Below are 24,852 nucleotides of genomic sequence, written 5' to 3' on the forward strand. Positions count from 1 at the left end.
GTAACATAGACCCAAGGTTTCCAAAGTGGGCTATAAAATGGGGTGTCTTGGATTTTGGATGCCCAATTTGGAGATTTTGGGCCACATTTTCAGAGGTGCAGGGAGCACTTGCAGCTTTGGCTGACTTTAATAGGCCTTTTGGGTGCTCAGCACACCTGAAAATCAGGCCCAAAGGTGGCTCAAGCTGGGCACTCAAAAAATGAGGCATCTAAATTTAGTGTCCACTTTGGAAAATGTAGGCCTTGCTGCATGTTCCTCCTTATTGCCAGCTCCTACATAGAATCATAGAAGATTAGGATTGGAAGAGATCTCAGGAGGTCATCTAGTCCAAGCCCCTGCTTTGAGCAGGACCAACACCAACTAAACCATCCCAGCCAAGGCTTTGTCAAGCCAGGCCATAAAAACTTCTCAGGATGGGAACCCATTATTAGGGAACCATTCCAGTGCTTCATGACCCTTCTAGTGAAATAGTGTTTTTTAATATCCAACCTAGACTGTCCCCACTGCAACTTGAGACCATTGCTTCTTGTTCTGTCATCTGCCACCACTGAGAACAGGCTAACTCATCCTCTTTGAAACCCCACTTCAGGTAGTTGAAGGCTGCTATCAAATCCCCCCTCACTCTTCTCTTCTGCAGACTAAACAAACCCAGTTCCCTCAGCCTCTCCTCGTAAGTCATGTGCCCCAGCCCCCTGATAATTTTTGTTGTCCTCCGCTGGACTCTCTCCAATTTGTCCACATCCTTTCTGTGTGGGGGGGCCCAAAACTGGATGCAATACTCCAGACAGGGCCGGCTTTAGGCCGATTCCCCCGAATTGGGCCCCGCGCCTAAGAGGGCCCCGTGCCCTGTGCCTAAGAGGGCCCCGCGCCCAGCCAGAGCGGGGCAAGCCCGCGGCCCCACTCCTCAGCCAGATCTCCGGGCAGAGTGCTGCAAGCCCCATGGCCCTGTAACCCTGGCCAGAGCACGGCAAGCCCTGCGGCCCTGCTACCCCAGCTGGAGCACTGGCCCGAGCACAGCAAGTTCCGCGGCGCTGCTCCCCCGGCCAGAGCGCCGGGTGGAGCGCTGCAAACCCATGGCCCCACTCCTCCCACCAGAGCACGACAAGACCCACGGCCCCGCTACCCCAGCCGGAGTGCGGCAAGCCCCGCGGCCCCACTACCCCGGCTGGAGCTCACCAACCCCACGGCCCCACTACCCCAGCCAGAGCCCAGCAATCCTGCAGTCCCGCTACCCCAGCTGAAGCCCAGCAACCCCGCGTCCCCGTTACCCCAGCCGGAGCCCAGCAACCCCGCGGCCCCGCTACCCCAGCCGGAGCCCAGCAACCCCGCGGCCCCGCTACCCCAGCCAGAGCCCAGCAACCCCATGGCCCCGCTACCTCAGCCAGAGACCAGCAACTCCATGGCTCTGCTACCCTGGCCGGAGCCCAGCAACCCCGCGGCCCCAGCAACCCCGCAGCCCCGCTACCCCGGCTGGAGCCCAGCAACCCCGCGGCCCCGCTACCCCAGCAGAGCATGGCAAGCCCCGCAGCCCCACTCCTCCAGCCAGAGCCCAGCAACCCCGCATTCCTGCTGCCCCGGCAGGAGCACTGGCCCGAGTGCTGCAAGTCCCGTGGCCCCGCTCCCCTGACTGGAGTGTGGCAATCCGAAGTGCTGCTGAAGACTCAGAGCGCCGCCTGGTGAGTACAAGCCCCACGAATCGGGCCCCACACTTGCTAAAGCCGGATCTGACTCCAGATGTGGCCTCACTAGTGCTGAATAGAGGGGAATAATCACTTCTCTCGATCTGCTGGCAATGCTCCTACTAATACAGCCCAATATGCCGTTAGCCTTTCTGGCAACAAGGGCACACTGCTGACTCATATCCAGCTTCTCATCCACTGTAATCCCCAGGTCCTTTTCTGCAGAACTGCTGCCTAGCCAGTTGGTCCCCAGTCTGCAGCGGTGCATGGGATTCTTCCCTCCTAAGTTCAGGACTCTGCACTTGTCCTTGTTGAACCTCATCAGATTTCTTTTAGCCCAATCCTCCAATTTGTCTAGGTCACTCTGGACCCTATTCCTACCCACCAGCTTATCTACCTCTCCCCCCAGCTTACTGTCATCTGTGAACTTGCTGAGGGTGCAATCCATCCCATCATCCAGATCATTAATAAATATGTTGAACAAAACCGGCCTCAGGACCAACCCCTGGGACACTTCGTTTGATACCGGCTGCCAACTAAACATCAAACCCTTGATCATCACCTGTTGAGCCCAACAATCTAGCCAGCTTTACATCCACCTTATAGCCCATTCATCCAAGCCATATTTTTTTAACTTGCTGGCAAGAATACTTATCAAAAGCTTTGCTAAAGTCAAGGTATATCACATCTACTGCTTTCCCCATATTCATAGAGCCAGTTATCTCATCACAGAAGGCAATCAGGTTGGTCAGGCATGACTTGTCCTTGGTGAATCAATGTTGACTGTTCCTGATCAACTTCCTCTCCTCCAAGTGCTTCAAAATGGATTCTTTGAGGACCTGCTCCAGGATGGCTAACTATTTCCCAAAGCTTTTCTGTGCAGGCAATTGCTGTTGTTTCCACAGGTCTGCTAGATAGTTGTAAAGATGAGGGCGGGTGGTCCAGGACAATCTCTGAATTAAAATGTGGTCCACACTTTGACAAATCCCCAGCGCCCTGTCGTATGGTAATGGTAGGAAAGCCACACTTATATAGCATTACTAGTGTGGGCTAAGGGATAGAACCAGGGTTCTACCACTGTCATGCGCTGTGCAAGTCACTTGGGCAACTCACGTCACCTCTGCTTGCCACATTTTAGCCGATGGAATAGGATTTATGGGTAGCTTGCACAGCTGCACCCTTCTCTTGGTAGACTTGCCACAGGGGCCTTAGCACCTGGTTTGTACCTGTGCTGGAGCTGAGCTCTGTTGTGGGTGCCAGAGGATTTAGGCAAGAGCCATCTCTGCTAGGTTTTGTACTCCACCAGCATGTCATAAAGGAGCCTGAGAGCAATAGACGACCAACTTATAATGGGGTATACTCGCTTTTAAGGAAAAAGAGGGGTCCGGGTTACCCTGTTCCAAGTAGTCTGAGCAGAATGAGGATCTTGGGGACAGCAGGGGTGGGCAGGTGTGGGGAGCAAGGAAATGGTCACAGGGGAAGACTTGTCTCAGGGAGAAGAGACGACCATTTCTTTAAGAGTTTAGGGTTGGGACAGAGGGGAGCCTTGCCCATCAATCAATCAATCAATAAAAAACCCTTGGGGGAAAAACAGCACAAAGATCTCCTTGTTCACACTCTGCAAGGAGATGGGGAAATAGAATCAGAGAATCACAGAATATCAGGGTTGGAAGGGACCTCAGGAGGTCATCTAGTCCAACCCCCCTGCTCAAAGCAGGACCAATTCCCAACTAAATCAATAGCAAAGGACTGTCTGCTCCATCCACTTCGTGTTTGAAGTAATTTTATTTTGAAAGAGTTTTGTGGCCAGCTCAGTTGGTGGTGGGCCAGAGCAATGTAAAGGTCTGGCTGAGAGAGTGGCTCAGGGCAGTACATCTGTCACACAGCCACTCGACTTGTATGTGTGTTCTCACCATTCCGCTCAAAACCTCTTCCCAAGGCAAAGCTGTGTTCTGTATGAGACTGTTAGATTTGGATCATAGAATCATAGAATATCAGGGTTGGAAGGGACCTCAGGAGGTCATCTAGTCCAACCCCCTGCTCAAAGCAGGACCAATTCCCAACTAAATCATCCCAGCCAGGGCTTTGTCAAGCCTGACCTTAAAAACCTCTAAGGAAGGAGATTCCACCACCTCCCTAGGTAACCCATTCCAGTGCTTCACCACTCTCTGAGTGAAAAAGTTTTTCCTAATATCCAACCTAAACCTCCCCCACTGCAACTTGAGACCATTACTCCTTGTTCTGTCATCTGCTAACACTGAAAACAGTCTAGATCCATCCTCTTTGGAACCCCTTTCAGGTAGTTGAAAGCTGCTATCAAATCCCCCCTCATTCTTCTCTTCTGCAGACTAAACAATCCCAGTTCCCTCAGCCTCTCCTCATAAGTCATGTGCTCCAGCCCCCTAATCATTTTTGTTGCCCTCCGCTGGACTCTTTCCAATTTTTCCACATCCTTCTTGTAGTGTGGGGCCCAAAACTGGACATAGTACTCCAGATGAGGCCTTACCAATGTCGAATAGAAGGGAATAATCACATCCCTCGATTTGCTGGCAATGCCCCTACTTATACAGCCCAAAATGCCATTAGCCTTCTTGGCAACAAGGGCACACTGTTGACTCATATCCATCTTCTCATCCACTGTAACCCCTAGGTTCTTTTCTGCAGAACTGCTGCCTAGCCACTCGGTCCCTAGTCTGTAGCAGTGAATGGGATTCTTCCATTCTAAGTGCAGGACTCTGCACTTGTCCTTGTTGAACCTCATCAGGTTTCTTTTGGCCCAGTCCTCTAATTTGTCTAGGTCCCTCCGTATCCTATCCCTACCTTCCAGCGTATCTACCACTCCTCCAAGTTTAGTGTCATCTGCAAACTTGCTGAGAGTGCAGTTCACGCCATCCTCCAGATCATTAATGAAGATATTGAACTAAACCGGCCCCAGGACTGACCCTTGGGGCACTCCACTTGAAACCAGCTGCCAACTAGACATGGAGCCATTGATCACTACCCGCTGAGCCCGACAGCCAGCTTTCTATCCATCTTATAGTCCAATCATCCAGCCCATACGTCTTTAACTTGCGAGCAAGAATACTGTGGGAGACCATATCAAAAACTTTGCTAAAGTCAAGGAATAACACATCCACTGCTTTCCCCTCATCCACAGACCCAGTTATCTCCTCATAGAAGGCAATTAGGTTAGTCAGGCATGACTTGCCCTTGGTGAATCCATGCTGACTGTTCCTGATCACTTTCCTCTCCTCTAAGTGCTTCAGAATTGATTCCTTGAGGACCTGCTCCATGATTTTTCCAGGGACTGAGGTGAGGCTGACTGGCCTGTAGTTCCCCGGATCCTCCTTCCTCCTTTTTTTAAAGATGGGCACTACAGTAGCCTTTTTCCAGTCATCCGGGACCTCCCCCGTTCGCCATGAGTTTTCAAAGATAATGGCCAATAGCTCTGCAATCACATCCGCCAACTCCTTTAGCACCCTTGGATGCAGCGCATCCAGCCCCATGGACTTGTGCGCGTCCAGTTTTTCTAAATAGTCCCGAACCACTTCTTTCTCCACAGAGGGCTGGTCACCTTCTCCCCATACCCAGTGCAGCAGTCTGGGAGCTGACCTTGTTCGTGAAGACAGAGGCAAAAAAATCATTGAGTACATTAGCTTTTTCCACATCCTCTGTCACTAGGTTGCCTCCCTCATTCAGTAAGGGGCCCACACTTTCCTTGACTTTCTTCTTGTTGCTAACATACTTGAAGAAACCCTTCTTGTTACTCTTAACATCTCTTGCTAGCTGCAACTCCAAGTGTGATTTGGCCTTCCTGATTTCACTCCTGCATGCCTGAGCAATATTTTTATACTCCTCCCTGGTCATTTGTCCAATCTTCCTCTTCTTGTAAGCTTCTTTTTTGCGTTTAAGATCAGCAAGGATTTCACTGTTAAGCCAAGCTGGTCGCCTGCCATATTTACTATTCTTCCTACACATCGGGATGGTTTTTTCCTGCAACCTCAGTAAGGACTCTTTAAAATACAGCCAGCTCTCCTGGACTCCTTTCCCCATCATGTTATTTTCCCAGGGGATCCTGCCCATCAGTTCCCTGAGGGAGTGAAAGTCTGCTTTTCTGAAGTCCACGGTCCGTATTCTGCTGCTCTCCTTTTTTCCCTGTGTCAGGATCTTGAACTCGACCATCTCATGGTCACTGCCTCCCAGGTTCCCATCCACTTTTGCTTCCCCTACTAACTCTTCTCTGTTTGTGAGCAGCAGGTCAAGAAGAGCTCTGCCCCTAGTTGGTTCCTCCAGCACTTGGGCCAGGAAATTGTCCCCTACACTTTCCAAAAACTTCCTGGATTGTCTGTGCACCGCTGTATTGCTCTCCCAGCAGATATCAGGGTGATTAAAGTCTCCCATGAGAACCAGGGCCTGCGATCTAGTAACTTCTGGTAGTTGCCGGAAGAAAGCCTCGTCCACCTTATCCCCCTGGTCTGGTGGTCTATAGTAGACTCCCACCACAACATCACCCTTGTTGCTCACACTTCTAAACTTAATCCAGAGACTCTCAGGTTTTTCTGCAGTTTCATACCGGAGCTCTGAGCAGTCATATTGCTCTCTTACATACAATGCAACTCCCCCACCTTTTCTGCCCTGTCTGTCCTTCCTGAACAGTTTATATCCATCCATGACAGTACTCCAGTCATGTGAGTTATCCCACCAAGTCTCTGTTATTCCAGTCACATCATAGTTCCTTGACTGTGCCAGGACTTCCAGTTCTCCCTGCTTGTTTCCCATGGTTCTTGCAATTGTGTATAGGCACTTAAGATAACTCGCTGTTTGTCCCGCTTTCTTGGTCTGAGACAGGAGTCCTTCCCTCTTGCACTCTCCTGCTCGTGCTTCCTCCTGGTACCCATTTCCCCACTTACCTCAGGGCTTTGGTCTCCTTCCCCCAGTGAACCTAGTTTAAAGCTCTCCTCACTAGGTTAGCCAGCCTGCTTGTGAAGATGCTCTTCCCTCTCTTCGTTAGGTGAAGCCCATCTCTGCCTAGCACTCCTCCTTCTTGGAACACCATCCCATGGTCAAAGAATCCAAAGCCTTCTCTCCGACACCACCTGCATAGCCATTCGTTGACTTCCACAATTCGACGACCTCTACCCAGGCCTTTTCCCTGCACGGGGAGGATGGACGAGAACACCACTTGCGCCTCAAACTCCTTTATCCTTCTTCCCAGAGCCACGTACTCTGCAGTGATCCACTCAAGGTCATTCTTGGCAGCATCATTGGTGCCAACGTGGAGAAGCAGGAAGGGGTAGCGATCCAAGGGCTTGATGAGTCTCGGCAGTCTCTCCATCACATCATGAATCCTAGCTCCTGGCAAGCAGCAGACCTCTCGGTTTTCTCGGTCGGGGCGGCAGATAGATGACTCAGTTCCCCTGAGGAGGGAGTCCCCAACCACCGCCACCCTCCTCCTCCTCTTGGGAGTGGTGGTTGTGGAACCCCCATCCCTAGGACAGTGCAACTCATGCCTTCCAATCAGTGGAGTCTCCTTCTGCTGCCTTCTCTCAGGTGTATCATCTAGTCCACTCTCCGCATTGATGATGTTCGTCCATCGTTTTCGAAGAAGACCTTGACATCTAGCAGGTTGTGAGCTGTCCACAGAGCGTCCGCAGGTGGCTGATAAGGCCAATACGGGCACGAAATGTTCTGCCACATGTCGGGCAGACGTGTGTGGGCTCACTGTTACAACATTTACAGCTCTGGCTTTACGGAGTGCTCGCTTTTCTTGTGCTATAGTTATCCTTCTGGCTTCAGATGTCTGGCAGCCTTGATGGATCAGCGTACGCCATGTCGATCGGTCTTGTGCTAGGGTTTCCCAGGAGGTGATGTCAATATCCAGGGACTTAAGAGAGGCTTTCAGCGTGTCTTTGTATCGCTTCCTTTGTCCCCCGTGCGATCGCTTTCCTTGAGACAGCTAACCATAAAAGAGCTGTTTGGGGATGCGGTGGTCTGGCATCCTTACAACATGGCCTGCCCAGCGTGTCTGGGCTTTCATAAGCAGAGTGTAAACTGACGGCAGGCCTGCTCTGGAGAGGACTTCTGTATCTGGCACCTTATCCTGCCACCGGATCCTCAGAAGTCTGCGGAGGCAAGTCATGTGGAAGTGGTTCAGTTGCCTAGCGTGCCTCTTGTATACAGTCCAAGTCTCACTGGCATACATCAGGGTAGTTAGCACTACTGCTCGGTAGACTTTAAGCTTTGTAGCAAGGCTTATTCCACGGCGGTCCCACACGTTGGTCAACAGTTTGCCAAATGCAGAACTTGCCTTAGCGATTCTGCAGTTGACCTCGATGTCAATTGTCACTGCGCGAGAAAGGGTGCTGCCAAGGTATGTAAATTGGTCCACTGTTTGCAGCTTTTGTCCCTTCACTATGATGGTGGGCTCTTGGTGTTGGGCTTTCGGAGCTGGCTGGTGCATCACTTTGGTTTTCTTTATGTTGATGAGGAGGCCGAAGTTATCGCATGCTGCTGCGAATTTATCCATGCTAGCTTGCATTTCCTGCTCTGATCCAGCATTCAGGGCACAGTCATCAGCAAAAAGAAGGTCTCGTAGCACAGTCTCCTTTATTTTGGTGACAGCCTGGAGTCTTCGCAGGTTGAACAGTTTCCCATCAGTCCTGTATCTAAGGCTGATTCCCAAGGAACTGTTCTGAAAGGCGTCTGACAGCATAGCTGAAAACATTATGCTGAACAGGGTCGGTGCCAACACACACCCTTGCTTGACGCCGTTTGTAACGGGAAAGGCCTCTGAAGCTTCTCCGTCGTCCAGAACACGAGCCGTCATGCCGTCGTGGAATTGACGTACCATCAGGATGAATCTGTCAGGGCACCCAAACTTCGACATGATGCGCCACAGACCTTCGCGACTGACAGTGTCAAAAGCCTTGGTAAGATCCACGAAGATGGTATACAGTTCACGACTCTGCTCTTGACACTTCTCTTGGAGCTGTCGAACTGCGAAGATCATGTCCACAGTGCCACGCTCTTTGCGGAAGCCGCACTGTGTCTCGGGTAGTAAACCCTGTTCCAGGTAGTCAATCAGGCGATTCAGCAACACTCGTGCAAGGATCTTACCTGCACTAGAAAGCAGTGATATTCCTCTATGATTATCGCAGACTTTTCGATTTCCTTTCCTCTTGTAGAGGTGTACGATGGACGCGTCTTTCAATTCCTGAGGAATGGACCCTTGATTCCAGAAGGACTGGAACAGCTGAGTGAGTTTGTCAACAAGCATTGCACCACCATCCTTATAGATTTCCGCTGGAATTGCATCAGATCCTGAGGCCTTGCCACTGGACAGCTGACTGATGGCCTGTAGGGTTTCAGTCTCTGATGGTGGAACGTCCAGGCTGTAATTAATATCCGCCTGGGGCATTCTGTCAGTCGCCTCATCATTGATGGAAGATGGGCGGTTCAGTACGGATTGGAAATGCTCAGCCCAACGCTGTAGAATCAGAGTCTTCTCAATAATGAGAGTTACACCATCTAAGTCCAGTAGAGGGGAACTCCCTGAAGGCCGAGGTCCGTACAAGGATCTAAGGGCTTCGTAGAACCGTTTGGCATCGTTTCTATCAGCAAACTTCTGGATTTCATCTGCTTTGGCACTCAACCAGGAGTCCTGCATCTTACGAAGCTTGCTCTGTATGGTCCTGTGAATGTTGTTGAAGGCATTTTTCTTAGCTGTTGACGACGGGTCGTTCTGATGAGCACGGTGAAGGCGGTGCTTTTCAGCAAGTAAAGCCTTGATCTCTTCATCATTTTCATCAAACCAGTCCTGCTGTTTCCTGTGTTAGGGTCCAAGAACCTTTAGTGCAGAAAGGTGCACAATATTTCGGAAGCGTTCCCAGCTCCTCTCAACATTTTCCTCTAATTGCAGCTCTGAGAGTTGGTTATCGAGATCTTCTACTAGTGAAGCTGCTGTGTTGGGGTTCCTTAGTTTACTGACGTTGATCTTTTTCATCACAGCTTTGTTTCCCTGCGGACGTCTCTTTGGCTTGATGTGAAGGCTTAATTTAGAGATGATAAGTCTATGATCAGTCCAACAGTCAGCACTCGGCATGGCTTTGGTCACTCTTACATCCTGTCTGTCTTTCCTCCGCACGATGACATAATCAATGAGATGCCAGTGCTTGGAACATGGGTGCATCCAGGACGTCTTTGCGGGGATGAGTGGGCAGGCGGAAGATGGTATTGGTGATGATCAGATCATGACCCGCACATGTCTTCAATAGTAGTAGGCCATTGCTGTTGCATTTGCCGATTCCATTTTTTCCAATGATGCCATCCCAGGCAGAGTGATCGGATCCTACTCTCGCGTTAAAATCGCCAAGTAGAATCAGCCTGTCGGTGCGCTTCACGGATGAAAGTAGGGCATTGAGATCTTCATAAAACTTGTCCTTTACTTCATCCGGATTCGTCATTGTGGGTGCGTAAGCGCTGATTAGTATAACTCGCTTTCCTCTCGGTAGTGGAAGATGCAGTGTCATGAGTCGATCGTTCACGCCCTTGGGAAGACTGGCAAGTTTGCGGACAAGATGATTCTTAACCGCAAAGCCAACTCCAGATTCACGATGTTCGTCACTGCTACATCCACACCAGAAGAATGTATAACCACCTCCTGTTTCTGTGAGCTGACCTTCGTTGGCTAGACGAGTTTCACACAGGGCCGCAATATCGATGTTAAATCTTGCGAGCTCTCTGGCGACCAGAGCTGTTCTTCTTTCTGGTCGATCTGCTGAGGGGTTGTCTTGAAGCGTGCGTACATTCCATGTACCAATAATGAGTGGTGTCACCTTGCGTTTTGTTGTTTGAAATTTTGTTATTCGACCGCATAAGATGGGATCCCCTCCAGCCGCGGTAAGCTGGCCAGGGTTCTATGAAGCAAACAATGTTTAGGGCACCTTTTCCAGCTCCTTCCTCTTACTACGGAGGTGAGCAGTGCAGTCCTAAAGAGGGCTGCTCAGTCACTCAGGTAGACGCCGAATCCAGCTGTTGCTTCGGTCAGCAAGAAGACGACCATTAGACCTGAGCCGCCTGTGTGCAGGTCCGTGGCTACAGCTCCCAGTGTATCCACACCTGCTGCTTCGTCGCTCGCCCATCGCCACAGGACTTTAAAGTTTACGGGAATTGGAGGGATGTCAAGACTTGCGCGTGAATTGGATTAAAGTGAGGGAGAGGTGCGCATCCACTCTCCGCATTAGTACCTGTGGAAAGAACATGAAAACAGTTGCTCACCTGTATCTCCATTGCTGGTACATGGACGCTCCTCTTTCTTCTTCTGGAGGTCACATGCTGCCAAATTTCTTCACCGTCCCTCTCTCCCCTCTGCACAGCCTGCTCTGATTCTTCAGGATGTTGTGCCCGTAGAAGCATATCCTGACATCTGTCCAGGAAATCTTCATTTTCTCTTACGCAACGCAGGGTTGATACTTATTGCTCCAGACCTCAAACCTTCTCTTCCAATATGGAGATCAGCTTGCACTTTGTACACACAAAGTCACTTCTGTCCTGTGGAAGAAAGACAAACATGGCATAACCTGTGCAGGTTACAACAGCTGAATGCTCACCTTCCATAATTTCTTGCTTCTAAGAGCTTCCTCAGCTGTTGCAGCAACTCACAGAAGCCTGAGAGATGAAAGCCTCAGTGGGCTCTCCCCAAGCAAACTCCCTTTGTTAGCCTCTGCTGTTCGCTGCTCAGCTGGTTCGCTGCTGATTGCCTTTTTATAGCAGTCGGGCCCACTCAAGTCCCACCTGGAACAAAGCACTCCCAATTCACACTGTTCAAACAAACAATCAGACAATCAAGCACACAGTCCAACTGACAAACTGTTCCCTGCAACAGACACTCAGATACTCACCAACACAGCTCCCCTAATGCAGCACTTAGCGTACCTCCTCACGGACAGATCCCAGGCAAACTCTCTCTGTTAGCCTCTGCTGTTCGCCGCAGTATGATGCCTGACTTGAGAGAAGGCATAGACAACATCACACTATGTAGCAACCTGCCACAGGATCGGGAATGGACAGCAGTGACAGACAGACACAGGAGATCAAACATTGTGTAATTCCATTGTGGGCTGGCTGTACCTGCCTCTGACAAATACCTGATGGGGTCAATCTCTTTCTTGCAAGTTGACAACATCTGTACAGTTTGTCATGCCAATAATGGCTCATTGATTTCTGTGGGGAATGCATTACTGGCAGGTCATTGAAATCATAGAAATGTAGGGATGGAAGGGAAAAGTCACCTAGTACGGCCCCCTGCACTGAGGCAGGACCCAGGGCCGGCTCCAGGGTTTTTGCCACCCCAAGCAGCAAAAAAAAAAAAAAAAAAAAGCCACAATCGCAATCTGCAGCTCTACTGCCACCGCTTCAGTCTTCGGCTGCTGGTCCTTCGCTCCGAGAGGGAGTGAGGGACCCACCGCTGAATTGCCACCGATGACCCGGACGTGCCGCCCCTCACCTTTGGCCACCCCAAGAAGCTGCTTGCTGGGCTGGTGCCGGGAGCCGGCCCTGCCAGGACCAAGGAACCCGAGACCATCCCAGACTGGTGTTTGTCCAACCTGTTCTTAAAAATGGGGGGTCTACAACCTCATTTGGAAGCCTGTTCCAGAGCTTAACTATTGTTAGAGTTAGAAAGTTTTTCCTAATACCTAACCTATTTCTCCCTTGCTGCAAGTTAAGTCAGTTGCTTCTTGTCCTACCTTTGCTGGACATGGAGAACAATTGATCATCCTCATCCTTATTATAACAGCCCTTAACATATTTGAAGACTATTGTCAGGTCTTCCCTCAGTCTCCTTTTCTGAAGGCTAAAAATACTGGGTTTTTTTTAACCTTTCCTCAGAGGTCAGGTTTTCTAAACCTTTTATCATTTTTATTGCTCTCCTCTGGATTCTCTCCAATTTGTGCACGTCTGTAGCAGGGTGCTGGTGCAAAAGCACCTAATTAGCCCCTGCTCAGCCAGCCTCAATCAGGGGAAATAGATTGGGGCTGGGGAAAAGGCTGGTGCCTGGCCTCAGGAACTGGCTGCACCTGTGGAAGAGCTATAAAGGCTGGCTGGCAGCCAGTGCAGGGGGCGAGCGGCCAGGGAAGGGGTAGTCTCCAGAGGGAAGGGAGAACCCCTGTAAAGAGGAGACCAAAGCCTCGTAAACCTTGTATATAGTGTTGCTGGTGGTGGGTACTAATTGTAAATAAAAACCACGGGTGCTGCAAAAGCCTGAAGGTGCTTTATTGAAGGAGCCCAGAGCAGCAGGAAGGCAGGCCAGGAAAGGACCCGGTTACACGTGGGGGCTTGTCCGGGATCCTTTATCCACGCCATAGACACAGAGTGGCAGCCTAAGCATGGAAGGCACCCTGCAATGGCTCGCAGAGCAGCAGACCGAACTAGGGAAGACACTACAGTCTTTCAAGGAGTCCCACCAGGTGGAGCGGCAGGCCCTCCTCGCCTGGCAAACTGAGCAACAGAAAGTCCTCCAGGATTTCATCAAGGAGCAGTCGGCGGTACAGCAGCAGCTCCTCCAGCGTTTGGTGAGTCCTGCTGTGGTGGGGGATGGTGCCCGGACTCCAGGCCTTAGCCTGTGTAAAATGGCCCCCGCCGATGACCCCGATGCCTTTTTGGGCACCTTTGAGCGGGTGGCCCTGGGAGCCGGATGGGATCGGACCACCTGGGCCCTACGGCTCGACCCTTATCTCACCGGGGAGGCACAGGCCGCGTACATGGCCCTGACAGAGACCCAAGCCAGGGATTATGAGGCGGTAAAAGCAGCCATCTTAGATCGCCTCGGGTTGTCGGCCGAGAAGTACCGGCAGAAGCTTCAGGCAGCCCGATGGACAGGGCGTGTACGACCCCAGGCCTTTGCACAAAGACTAATGGACTGGGCAACTCGGTGGTTGAGGCCCGATGGCCACACTGTGGGCCAGATAGTGGACCAAGTGGTCCTGGAACAGTTCCTGCAGGGCCTCCCTGACAGCGTGCGGGTGTGGGTGCGGCGACATCAGCCGGCCACGCTGGAAGCAGCTGTGCAAAGGACCGAAGAGTACGCAGAGGCTGACTTCCCGGTGGGGGAGCACCGAGTCCTGCGAGGCCCAGAGGGGAGCAGGAAACCCCGGGAGCACAGCGGGGGGAAGCCGCCGGACCAGCGACAGGAGGAGCCCAAGGGGACCCCTAGCCGTCCGGGGCAGTTCGTGTGCTGGCGATGCGGTCAGCCAGGACACAAAAGTCGGGACTGCCCGGTGATGGAGTGCGGAGCAGCGGACTTTTGTGGATGGACTGGGACTGGGGCAGGGGAAAGGAGGCATGGGTTGGCCACCATCCCAGTGCGGGTAGGAAAAAGGACCCAGAGGGGTCTGGTGGACACAGCCTCCGCCCGCTCCTTTGTACAGCGGCGAGTAGTAAAGCCGCACTGGTTTATCCCTGGGGGACGGATGTGGGTTGACTGCATCCATGGGGATAGAAAATGTTGTTCCGTGGCCCAGGTACCCCTAGAGGTAGATGGGCAGTTTACCTGGAAACGGGTGGGGGTAATTGAAGGGTTAGCGTACCCCGTGGTCCTAGGGCAGGACTGGCACTTTCCCCTGAAAGGGAAGGCAGCCGGGGGGAAGCAACCCAGGAGGAGGAGAAAAAGAACCCTAGAAAGGGAGAGCAAGGCCCCGGCGGAGGTGAATCAGGAGCAAAGGAAGACCCCACAACCTCCGGGGGGAAGCGTAGGAAAGCCTAGACAACAAAGCCAGGAGAACAAGCAAGAGGGTATGTTTGAGGAGCCCAGGGAGCTCCCCGGGCAGGACCACCTGGGGGAGGGAGCCCCCGGGGATGTAGAGCGCGTTCTGCAGGGGGAGGCCCAGCAACAAAGGGACAGAGAACCTGAACCAGAGGAAGGGGGCCGACTCAGGGCAGTGGGCTCTGAACCATCACCCCCGCTGGAAAGGGAAGGGCAGCCTCTGGCGCGGCCGGCCCAGCCGTGCGAATGGTGTGAGGACCTCTGGGTCAGCGTGGACCTGTGGGGGGCCTCACCCCCGACCGAATGTGCCTTTTGCGGCTGGGGAGTGCAAACACCCCAAGGGGTTGTTACAGGGGACCCCTCGCCTGGGCAGAAGGCGCAACAACCAAATAAGATCCCGGGCCGTGGAAGACGAGGCCGGGGGAGGCCAGGCCTGGCACCAGCTTGAGGGGGGAGGTATGTAGCAGGGTGCTGGTGCAAAAGCACCTAATTAGCCCCTGCTCAGCCAGCCTCAATCAGGGGAAATAGATTGGGGCTGGGGAAAAGGCTGGTGCCTGGCCTCAGGAACTGGCTGCACCTATGGAAGAGCTATAAAGGCTGGCTGGCAGCCAGTGCAGGGGGCAAGCGGCCAGGGAAGGGGTAGTCTCCAGAGGGAAGGGAGAACCCCTGTAAAGAGGAGACCAAAGCCTCGTAAACCTTGTATATAGTGTTGCTGGTGGTGGGTACTAATTGTAAATAAAAACCACGGGTGCTGCAAAAGCCTGAAGGTGCTTTATTGAAGGAGCCCAGAGCAGCAGGAAGGCAGGCCAGGAAAGGACCCGGTTACAACGTCCTTCCTAAAGTGTGGTGTCCAGAGCCAGTATTCTGGCTGAGGCCTCACCAGTGCCCAAGTAGAGCAGGACAATTACCTTCGTTTCTTACATACAACACTCCTGTTCGTATACCCCAGAATGGTATTAGCCTTTTTTCACAACTGCTTCATATTGTTGACTCATATTCAAGTTGTGATCCACTATAACCCCAGATTCTTTTCAGCAGTACTACCATCTAGCACAGGGGTAGGCAACCTCTGGCACCAGGGGCGGCTCTACAAATTTGGCCGCCCCAAGCAGTCATGCCCGGGAGGCGCCCCCGAGCCGCGGGAGCAGCGGACCTCCCGCAGGCATGACTGCGGAGGGTCCACTGGTCGCGCGGCTCGGCTGGACCTCCCGCAGCTGCGGGCGGTTTGCTGGTCCGGCGGCTCCAGTTGAGCTGCCGCAGTCATGCCTGCGGCAGGTCCGCTGCTCCCGGGGCTCCAGTGGACCTCCCGCAGGCATGACTGCGGCAGGTCCGCCGGCCCAGCCTGCCGCCCCCCCGGGAAAGGGCCGCCCCAGGCGGGTGCTTGCCCCGCTGGGCTCTGGAGCCAGCCCTGTCTGGCACACGTGCCGAAGGCGGCATGCAAGCTGATTTTCAGTGGCACTCACACTGCCCGGGTCCTGGCCATCGGTCCGGGGGGCTCTGCATTTTAATTTAATTTTAAATGAAGCGTCTTAAATATTTTTAAAACCTTATTTACTTTACATACAACAATAGTTTAGTTATATATTAGATGTATAGAAAGAGACCTTCTAAAAACATTAAAATGTATTACTGGCACATGAAACCTTAAATTAGAGTGAATAAATGAAGACTCGGCACACCGCTTCTGAAAGGTTGCAGATCCCTGACATAGAGCAAGGGGGGGCAAACTTTGGCCCATGGGCCGCAACTGGCCCATCAGAACTTTTAATCCAGCCCTCGAGCTCCCACTGGGGAGCAGGGTCAGGGGCTTTCTGCACAGAGCCCGGAAGCAGCAGCATGTCCCCCTTCCGGCTCCTATGTGTAGGAGCAGCCAGGGGGCTCCACACGCTGCCCCCGCCCCAAGTGCCAGCTCCCATTAGTTTCCTTCCTGTCAGGTACTGCTAGACAGTTATTAAAGTTCCTGGGCTACTTGTACACATTGCAGCTGTAAGTTGCAGAGGCTGGGCTTCATCTTGCCTTAAGGCCTGTTTTGCTTTTAGGTTAGCTGCTACTGTGCTTTAACTGGGATTAAGAGCAGCACAGGGAGGTTTCTGGGGCTCTGGTGTGCTTCACATTTGCTGCTGCTGATACTGGCTATCAGGAGATAACCATGGCCCAACACTCATGCACAAAGGATCCCTCTGGTCAAAGTGCCATGGGGCTATGATTTCCCTAGGATTAGGAGGCTGCCTGGTCTGTCTTTACCCCTGAGGACAGCTCGAGGGAAAATTCTCCCTGTGTTAGGCCCAGAGTCCACCCTCAGTAGCGGGGCAGGAGGGGTCTCTGAAAAGGGGCATGGGAGATGGGTGGGGGTTTAGTGGTCACACTGGTGTACTGGAGGCAAGTTAGGATGTAATGGGCAGCGGTTGTGTAGGCCTAGGAGGCTGGAGTTGCTCACATGGAGTAAGTGCATAGCATATCTATGAGAGATGGATTATTGTCCTTTTGTTTGTTTGTTAAGTTCTGTTTGGCTGCACCAATAAGCCACCACTGACCAAAGCAATGAGTATGACCAACTCATTGCCTGCTAAACTAGAGCATCACCACAGCTACACATTATAATTAGAGCTCTGGATGGCACAGCCCTAAAGCATAAAGGTAAAGAGCTTAAAAGACAAAAGTAGACACTTGTCTGAATAAGAGCGGCAGTTGCAGTTGCCCCGGGGAAGGTAGCATTATAAGGGCTATCAAGCTCAGGGTTCATAGAAACGGAGCTGGGGCAGAGAACAGACATTCAATTTCACGGAGGGGTTCGAGAGTTTGACATTTATTTTTGTTACAATGATGAATGAAATCTGAACATTTTGAAATTCTCTGTAAAAGAAAATTCCAGGAAAAAAAATTAGTTTCAGGTTGATCATAATGTTTCAACAACAACGTTTCATTTCAAGTTCAGCTCTTTCATTTATATGTTAGAATACAAAATCAAAACCAGTCTGAAATCAAAAGTTGTTTCAAAAGGAAAAATCAAAACATGGTGTTCTGAAAATGTCACCGTTTCACCATTGTCTAGGGCACTTTTGAAGAGCCCAATAAATGTCTAGCCGCATCTTTAAGTGCCTAAGTAACCTTAAAAATCTGGTCCTTGTTCCATTGATTCCAATGGCAGAACTCCCATCCACGTCAACAGGGGCAGGATTCGGGCTCTTTTGAAAGGAGATCGTGTTGTGGACAAGGAAGGTGAGGGAGCAGGTCAGAGGGCACCTGCTGAACAATAATCCATGCATTTCTGAGTACTTTTATACCAGAAGCATGTTGAGAAATTGGTGAAAACCTGGAGAAGAACAAAAGGAAAAAATGCAAGGACGACTTGACTGATGAGGAAAGAGTATGCACAATGCAGCAGGGGGAGAAGGTATTGCAAAGGAACAATAACTGTTCTCCCAGATTTGAAGGGTGCAAACCTCCAGTTTTAAATTAATCCTAGAGAAGGCACTGGAGCTGTGCTGATCTCCACCATCTGAAAACCTAGTCCATTGAGACTAGAGGCCTCATTCGCCCCCTCTATTATGGCAGTTTTAGGCCAGTAACAATCAGTAGGGAGTTACAGTGGTACGAATCTGCAGGGATGGAGTGAAGAATCAGGCTTAGGGCTCTAGATAACTAGTTGGGAGCATTAGAAATAGCACACAGGGAGAGTAATTATGGTGCTACCTGCAGGGGCCGCTGTTTGCAAGGCAGGGAAAACAGACACGTTTTACAACTAACTTGTTTCTTTAATTGCTCCAAGCTGTTCATTATGGCATCCGACATGGAAACTGTCACATGGCAACGTGGGAATGCTTGTATACATCATACCATTCTCTATTGATTAAGATGGATCTGTCATCAGGCTTTTCTGGTAGAATCCTTTAAAAAGGTGGATTTAGCAGATCTCTTTAACAAGGATCAGACTGGAAATCTCATTCACTGATGGAATAACCCCTCACACTGGGATGAGATGGGAAGCTAGCGGCATCTGACCGAGATGCTGAAAGGGTCAGAGGATGGACAAATAACCAGGGAGGAGTATAAAAGTATTGTTCAGGCATGCAGGTGTGAAATCAGGAAGGCCAAATCACACTTGGAGTTGCAGCTAGCCGGAGATGTTAGGAGTAACAAGAAGGGTTTCTTTAGGTATGTTAGCAACAGGAAGAAAGTCAAGGAAAGTGTGGGCCCCTTGCTGAATGAGGGAGGGAACCTAGTGACAGAGGATGTGGAGAAAGCTAGTGTACTCAATGCTTTTTTTGCCTCTGTCTTCACAGACAAGGTCAGCTCCCAGACAGCTGCACTCTGCAGCACGGTATGGGGAGGAGGTGACCAGCTCTCTGTGGAGAAAGAAGTAGTTCGGGACTATTTAGAAAAGCTGGACGAGCACAAGTCCATGGGGCCGGATGCGCTGCATCCGAGGGTGCTAAAGGAGTTGGCCGATGAGATTGCAGAGCCATTGGCCATTATCTTTGAAAAATCATGGCGATCGGGGGAGGTCCCGGATGACTGGAAAAAAGCTAATGTAGTGCCCATCTTTAAAAAAGGGAAGAAGGAAGATCCAGGGAACTACAGGCCAGTCAGTCTCACCTCAGTCCCTGGAAAAATCATGGAACAGGTCCTCAAGGAATCAATTCTGAACCACTTAAAGGAGGGGAAAGTGATCAGGAACAGTCAGCATGAATTCACCAAGGGCAAGTCATGCCTGACTAACCTAATTGCCTTCTATGACGAGATAACCGGCTCTGTGGATGAGGGGAAAGCAGTGGATGTGCTATTTCTGGACTTTAGCAAAGCTTTTGATACAGTCTCCCACAGTATTCTTGCCAGCAAGTTAAAGAAGTATGGGCTGGATGAATGGACGGTAAGGTGGATAGAAAACTGGCTAGATGGTCGGGCTCAACGGGTAGTGATCAATGGTTCCATGTCTAGTTGACAGCCGGTATCAAGTGGAGTGCCCCAAGGGTCGGTGCTGGGGCCGGTTTTATTCAATATCTTCATTAACGATCTGGAGGATGGTGTGGACTGCACCCTTAGCAAGTTTGCAGATGACACTAAACTGGGAGGAGTGGTTGATATGCTGGAGGATAATGATAGGATACAGAGGGACCTAGACAAATTAGAGGATTGGGCCAAAAGAAATATGATGAGGTTCAACAAGGACAAGTGCAGAGTCCTGCACTTAGGATGGAAGAATCCCATGCACTGCTACAGACTAGGGACCGAATGGCTGGGCAGCAGTTCTGCAGAAAAGGACCTAGGGGTTACGGTGGACGAAAAGCTGAGTATGAGTCAACAGTGTGCCCTTGTTGCCAAGAAGGCTAATGGCATTTTGGGTTGTATAAGTAGGGGCATTTCCAGCAGATCGAGGGATGTGATCATTCCCCTCTACTCAGCACTGGTGAGGCCTCATTTGGAGTACTGTGTCCAGTTTTGGGCCCCACACTACAAGAAGGATGTGGATAAATTGGAGAGAGTCCAGCGGAGGGCAACAAAAATGATTAGGGGGCTGGAGCACATGACTTATGAGGAGAGGCTGAGGGAACTGGGATTGTTTAGTCTGCAGAAGAGAAGAATGAGGGGGGATTTGATAGCTGCTTTCAACTACCTGAAAGGGGGTTCCGAAGAGGATGGATCTAGACTGTTCTCAGTGGTAGAAGATGACAGAACAAGGAGTAATGGTCTCAAGTTGCAGAGGGGGAGGTTTAGGTTGGACATTAGGAAAAACTTTTTCACTAGTAGGGTGGTGAAGAACTGGAATGGGTTACCTAGGGAGGTAGTGGAATCTCCTTCCTTAGAGGTTTTTAAGGTCAGCCCTGACAAAGCCCTGGCTGGGATGATTTAGTTGGGTTTGGTCCTGCTTTGAGCAGGGGGTTGGACTAGATGACCTCCTGAGGTCCCTTCCAACCCAGAGATTCTATGATTCTATGATTCTATGTGAGGTGAGGGTAAGGGAGCCTTCCATGCCATCACTAGGGAGAAGCTGACAAAGGAACTATAATAACTGTCTAGCAGTACCTGAGAGGAAGGAATTATTTTAAATGACTTGCGTAGTGGCGGTCCCCTGATCTACCCACCCCAAACTATCCTCTTCACTCTCTTTTTTATGTTTCCCTCACTGTGAATGTGTTATTACTGTAGCACCTAGAAAAGCACGGTACTAAGTGCTGCAATAATATATATTAATAGACAGTCCCTGCCCCAAAGAGTATATGAGCTAATTAGCAAAGGGTGGGAGAAGGGAAGCAGTGCAGAGGTGACTTGCTCAGGGCACACTGCAGGTCAGTGGCAGAGTCCAACAATAGAATCCAGGCATAGCCCAATAAGCTGTACAAATTCCAGTGAATGAGCTTGTGGCTAGTTTGCATTGCTATCCCTTGAGCTCATGGACACAGATCACTAAAACTAAATATTTTTCTTATGTAGCAATTTAACTGGATTTGGGTAAACTAAACATTTCCTGACCATTGGATCGTGATAGCAAGATATTGTCATAGTGATTGTTTAATAACTGATCACCTGAGACTCCGGGTGAAGCCCAAATTAATGACAAGACTCCAACTCACTTCTAATGGGGCTAAGAGTTCACACTAATTGGACTATTAATTATCCTACTTTCAGAACTTGTAGAACTACTTACTGTCTCCCACTTAGGAGCGCATAGAGCTATATATCCACTATAGAAAAAAAACTAGGAAACGGGTTGATAGTGTACAGTAAATACAACAATGTGATTGCATTGGGAAAGCTGTCACATAGCAATATAACCAAGGAACTTGGCTTGCTCATCATCAAGTAACATTATGGCTTCCACCATCTGGGGCCTCTCAGGAGCCAGGTTCAGCTTAGCATCAGCAATGCTGGCCCCTCAATTCAGGCCTGACGCAAAGCCCAGTGAAGCAATGGAAAAACTCCCACTGACTTCAAAGGCTTTAGGATCTGGTCCCATACGATCTCTCATCTTGATAGTGCTTCCAAACTTCTATTTAGAAAAACAGCGTGCAGTTAGGTTTATAGTTCTGTTTCCTGTAGGAATAGTGGGACAGTTTGTGCTATTCTAGTTTAAACTTAATTGTGCTTATTAATTTAGGGCTGCTACTCATCCTGATTGTTCTGGGCTGCTCCCAGATCACTCATGCCAAAAACCCATTTGACATGCACAGCTGGTGAGATATTTACCATCCCAAAAGAACAAGCAGCACTGCATGACGTTGCCTTGTGATACACAAACACAGTGCCACAACACTGTAGCACACAGTCAGTGTGACAGATTGATCCTACAAGGTGACCCAAATTCACTGTCAATAAGATAACTGCTGTGTTCAAGGCTGCCACTTTTCCGGTGTCAACTTAAAAAATAAATAAAAAGAAATTGAAATATGTGGTATTTTAAACTGTATTTGCATCAAGACGGTTTCCTTTAATGCTTTCCAAAACAATTCCTGGCAGTGCTTTATAAAAAAATGGGGAGAGAAAATATTGACCTGCAAATGACCCAGCTTTGACTCTCAATGATTTGCAATTGCACTAGTACTGTTTCCTCACTCCCAGTTCTTTAGTTCTAAGAGAAAGGACAGTGCAAGAGAGGATGAATGTAAGCAGGGGAATGGTCCCACTATTGGGGAACCTTTCTGGCTTATAAATTACCTCGGGGAAATGGACTAGCAAAAGGATCTGAGTCCTCGCTCCCACTTCCTTTACCCAGGGGCCTGCCTGACCTCAAGGGCTCCCCTTCTACTCTCCTGTGTGGCAGAGTCCTTGTAACTCCAACAAGGCTGGACCCAGGATCCTGGGGTGCTCCACCCCAACCTTGTCATGATAGCTTAGGACGGGGCTAAGGTGTCCCCACTCCGGAGTGCTTTCTCCACACTGGACACTTCTCTGACCCACTGATCAACATACAGTTCAAAGCAAATACAATATATTAAATGGCAATCAATTTTTTTTAAAATGAGGGAAAAATGGGAAAGATTAAAGGAAAACACATAGTAAAAAACTATAGTAAAAAACAAAATTATCAGACACATAGATGAATATAATTTGTTGGAGAAGAGTCAACGTGGTTTTTGTAAAGGGAAATCATGCCTCACTAATCTACTAGAATTCTTTGAGGGGGTCAACAAACATGTGGACAATGGTGATCCAGTGGATATAGTGTACTTAGATTTTCAGAAAGCCTTTGACAAGGTCCCTCACCAAAAGCTCTTAAGCAAAATAAGCTGTCATGGGATAAGAAGGAAGGTCCTCTAATGGATTGGTAACTGGTTAAAAGGTAGGAAACAAAGGGTAGGAATAAATGGTCAGTTTTCAGAATGGAGAGAGGTAAATAGTGGTTTCTCCCAGGGGTCTGTACTGGGACCAGTGCTATTCAACATATTCATAAATGATCTGGAAAAAGGAGTAAACAGTGAGGTGCCAAAATTTGCAGATCATACAAAAGTACTCAAGATAGTTAAGTCCCATCCTGTGAAGAGCTACAAAAGGATTTAATAAAACTGGGTGACTGGACAACAAAATGGCAGATGAAATTCATTGTTGATAAATGCAAATTAATGCACATTGGAAAACATAATCCCAACTATATATATAAAATGATGGGGTCTATATTAGCTGTTATCGTTCAAAAAAGAGATCTTGGCATCATTGTGGATAGTTCTCTGAAAACATCCACTCAATGTGCAGCGGCAGTCAAAAAACTAACAGATGTTGGGAATCATTAAGAAAGGGATAGATTAATAAAACAGAAAATATCTTATTTCCTCTATATAAATCCATGGTACACCCACATCTTGAATACTGTGTGCAGATGTGGTCGCCCCATCTCAAAAAAGATATATTGGACTTGGAAAAGGTTCAGGAAAGGGCAACAAAAATTATTAGGGGTATGGAACGGCTTCCATATGAAGAGAGATTAAGAAGACTGGGACTTTTCAGCTTGGAAAAGACGACGAATGGGGGGTATGATTAAGGTCTATAAAATCATGACAGGCATCGAAAAAGTAAACAAGGAAGTCATAACACAAGAACTAGGGGTCAACTAATGAAATTAATAGGCAGCAGGTTTAAAAGAAACAAAAGGAGGTATTTTTTCACACAACGCACATTCGGTATGTGGAACTCTTTGACAGAGGATGTTGTGATGACTATAACAGGGTTCAAAAAAGAACTAGATAAGTTCATGGAGGATAGGTCCATCAATGGCTATTAGCCAGGATGGGTAGGAATGGTGTCCCTAGCCTCTGTTTGCCAGAAGCTGGGAATGGGTGACAGGGGATGGATCACTTGATGATTACCTGTTCTGTTCATTCCCTCTGGGGCACCTGGCATTGGCCACTGTTGGAAGACAGGATACTGGGCTAGATGGACCTTTGGTCTGACCCAGTATGGCCGTTCTTATCTTCTTATAACCCCCCTCTGTGGCACGGGGACATCACAAACAGCTGTCTCTGGAATGTAAGGGCAGTTCACAGTCTGTTCCTCACATATCCCAGGTCTCCTTCTCAGGCCCTGACTGTGTTGCAGGGATGCTGCAGTTCAGACTCTTGCTCTGGCAGTGGTAGGGTGACCAGATGTCCCAATAAAATTGGGACTGTCCAGATATCCCCTTTGTCCCGCGTCCCGATCAATGTACAATCGGGACACCATTTGTTCTGATATTCAGGTAAGAAGGCAAGCGGGAGGGAGGCACTGACCCCATGGGTGCTCTGGGGCTGGAGCACCCACGGGGGGAAATTGCAGCCAAGCTCCCCCCTCCTCCCCTCCTCCCCTCCCCCTCCCCATCTTGTTTCAGGCAATTCCAGCTCACACAGAGGACAGGACCTCACCTCCCATCCCCCAGTCTCCTGACTCCCTCATTAGCCTGCCCACTCTATCTATCAGGGTGACCTAGAGCATTGGCCTCTTCCCATTGCCCCTGGGGACTGTCAGTCTCAGGGTCCTGATTTCCCATCAACCCTTCCCCTTTCTTTTGGTACTGTGAGCTAGCCAACCAAAAAAAAACCACACTGAGTTTTAGTAAGGAGCCATGAGTCCCCTTATATGAACATGGGTTTGGTTTTTCAAAACCGTGGTAATTGAGCTTTGGTTTTTCAAAATCAGAATTAGTTTGGTTTGAGACTTCATTTTATCCCAACAACCCAAGTTCTTGCAGCTTTAAATGAAGGGACTGTACCAGAAAATAGCTCTAAACAATTAGGGGGGTAGATTTTCAAATATTATCAGTTCCCATTTAGGTACCTAGATAAGAGTCAGATTTTCAAGAGTGACAAGCACACAGCAAATTTCATTATGCTTATATAGGCCCCCTTTACTAGAGGGGCCTCGCTCTGAACTTTATTGGAAGTGTTCCAGTTGGGAAGATCCTGTGTGCTGCAATCTAGCCTTAGAGGCTACAACTCCCATGATGCC

The sequence above is a fragment of the Mauremys mutica genome, chromosome 7 (assembly GCF_020497125.1).
Source record: "Mauremys mutica isolate MM-2020 ecotype Southern chromosome 7, ASM2049712v1, whole genome shotgun sequence".
NCBI lineage: Eukaryota > Metazoa > Chordata > Testudines > Geoemydidae > Mauremys > Mauremys mutica.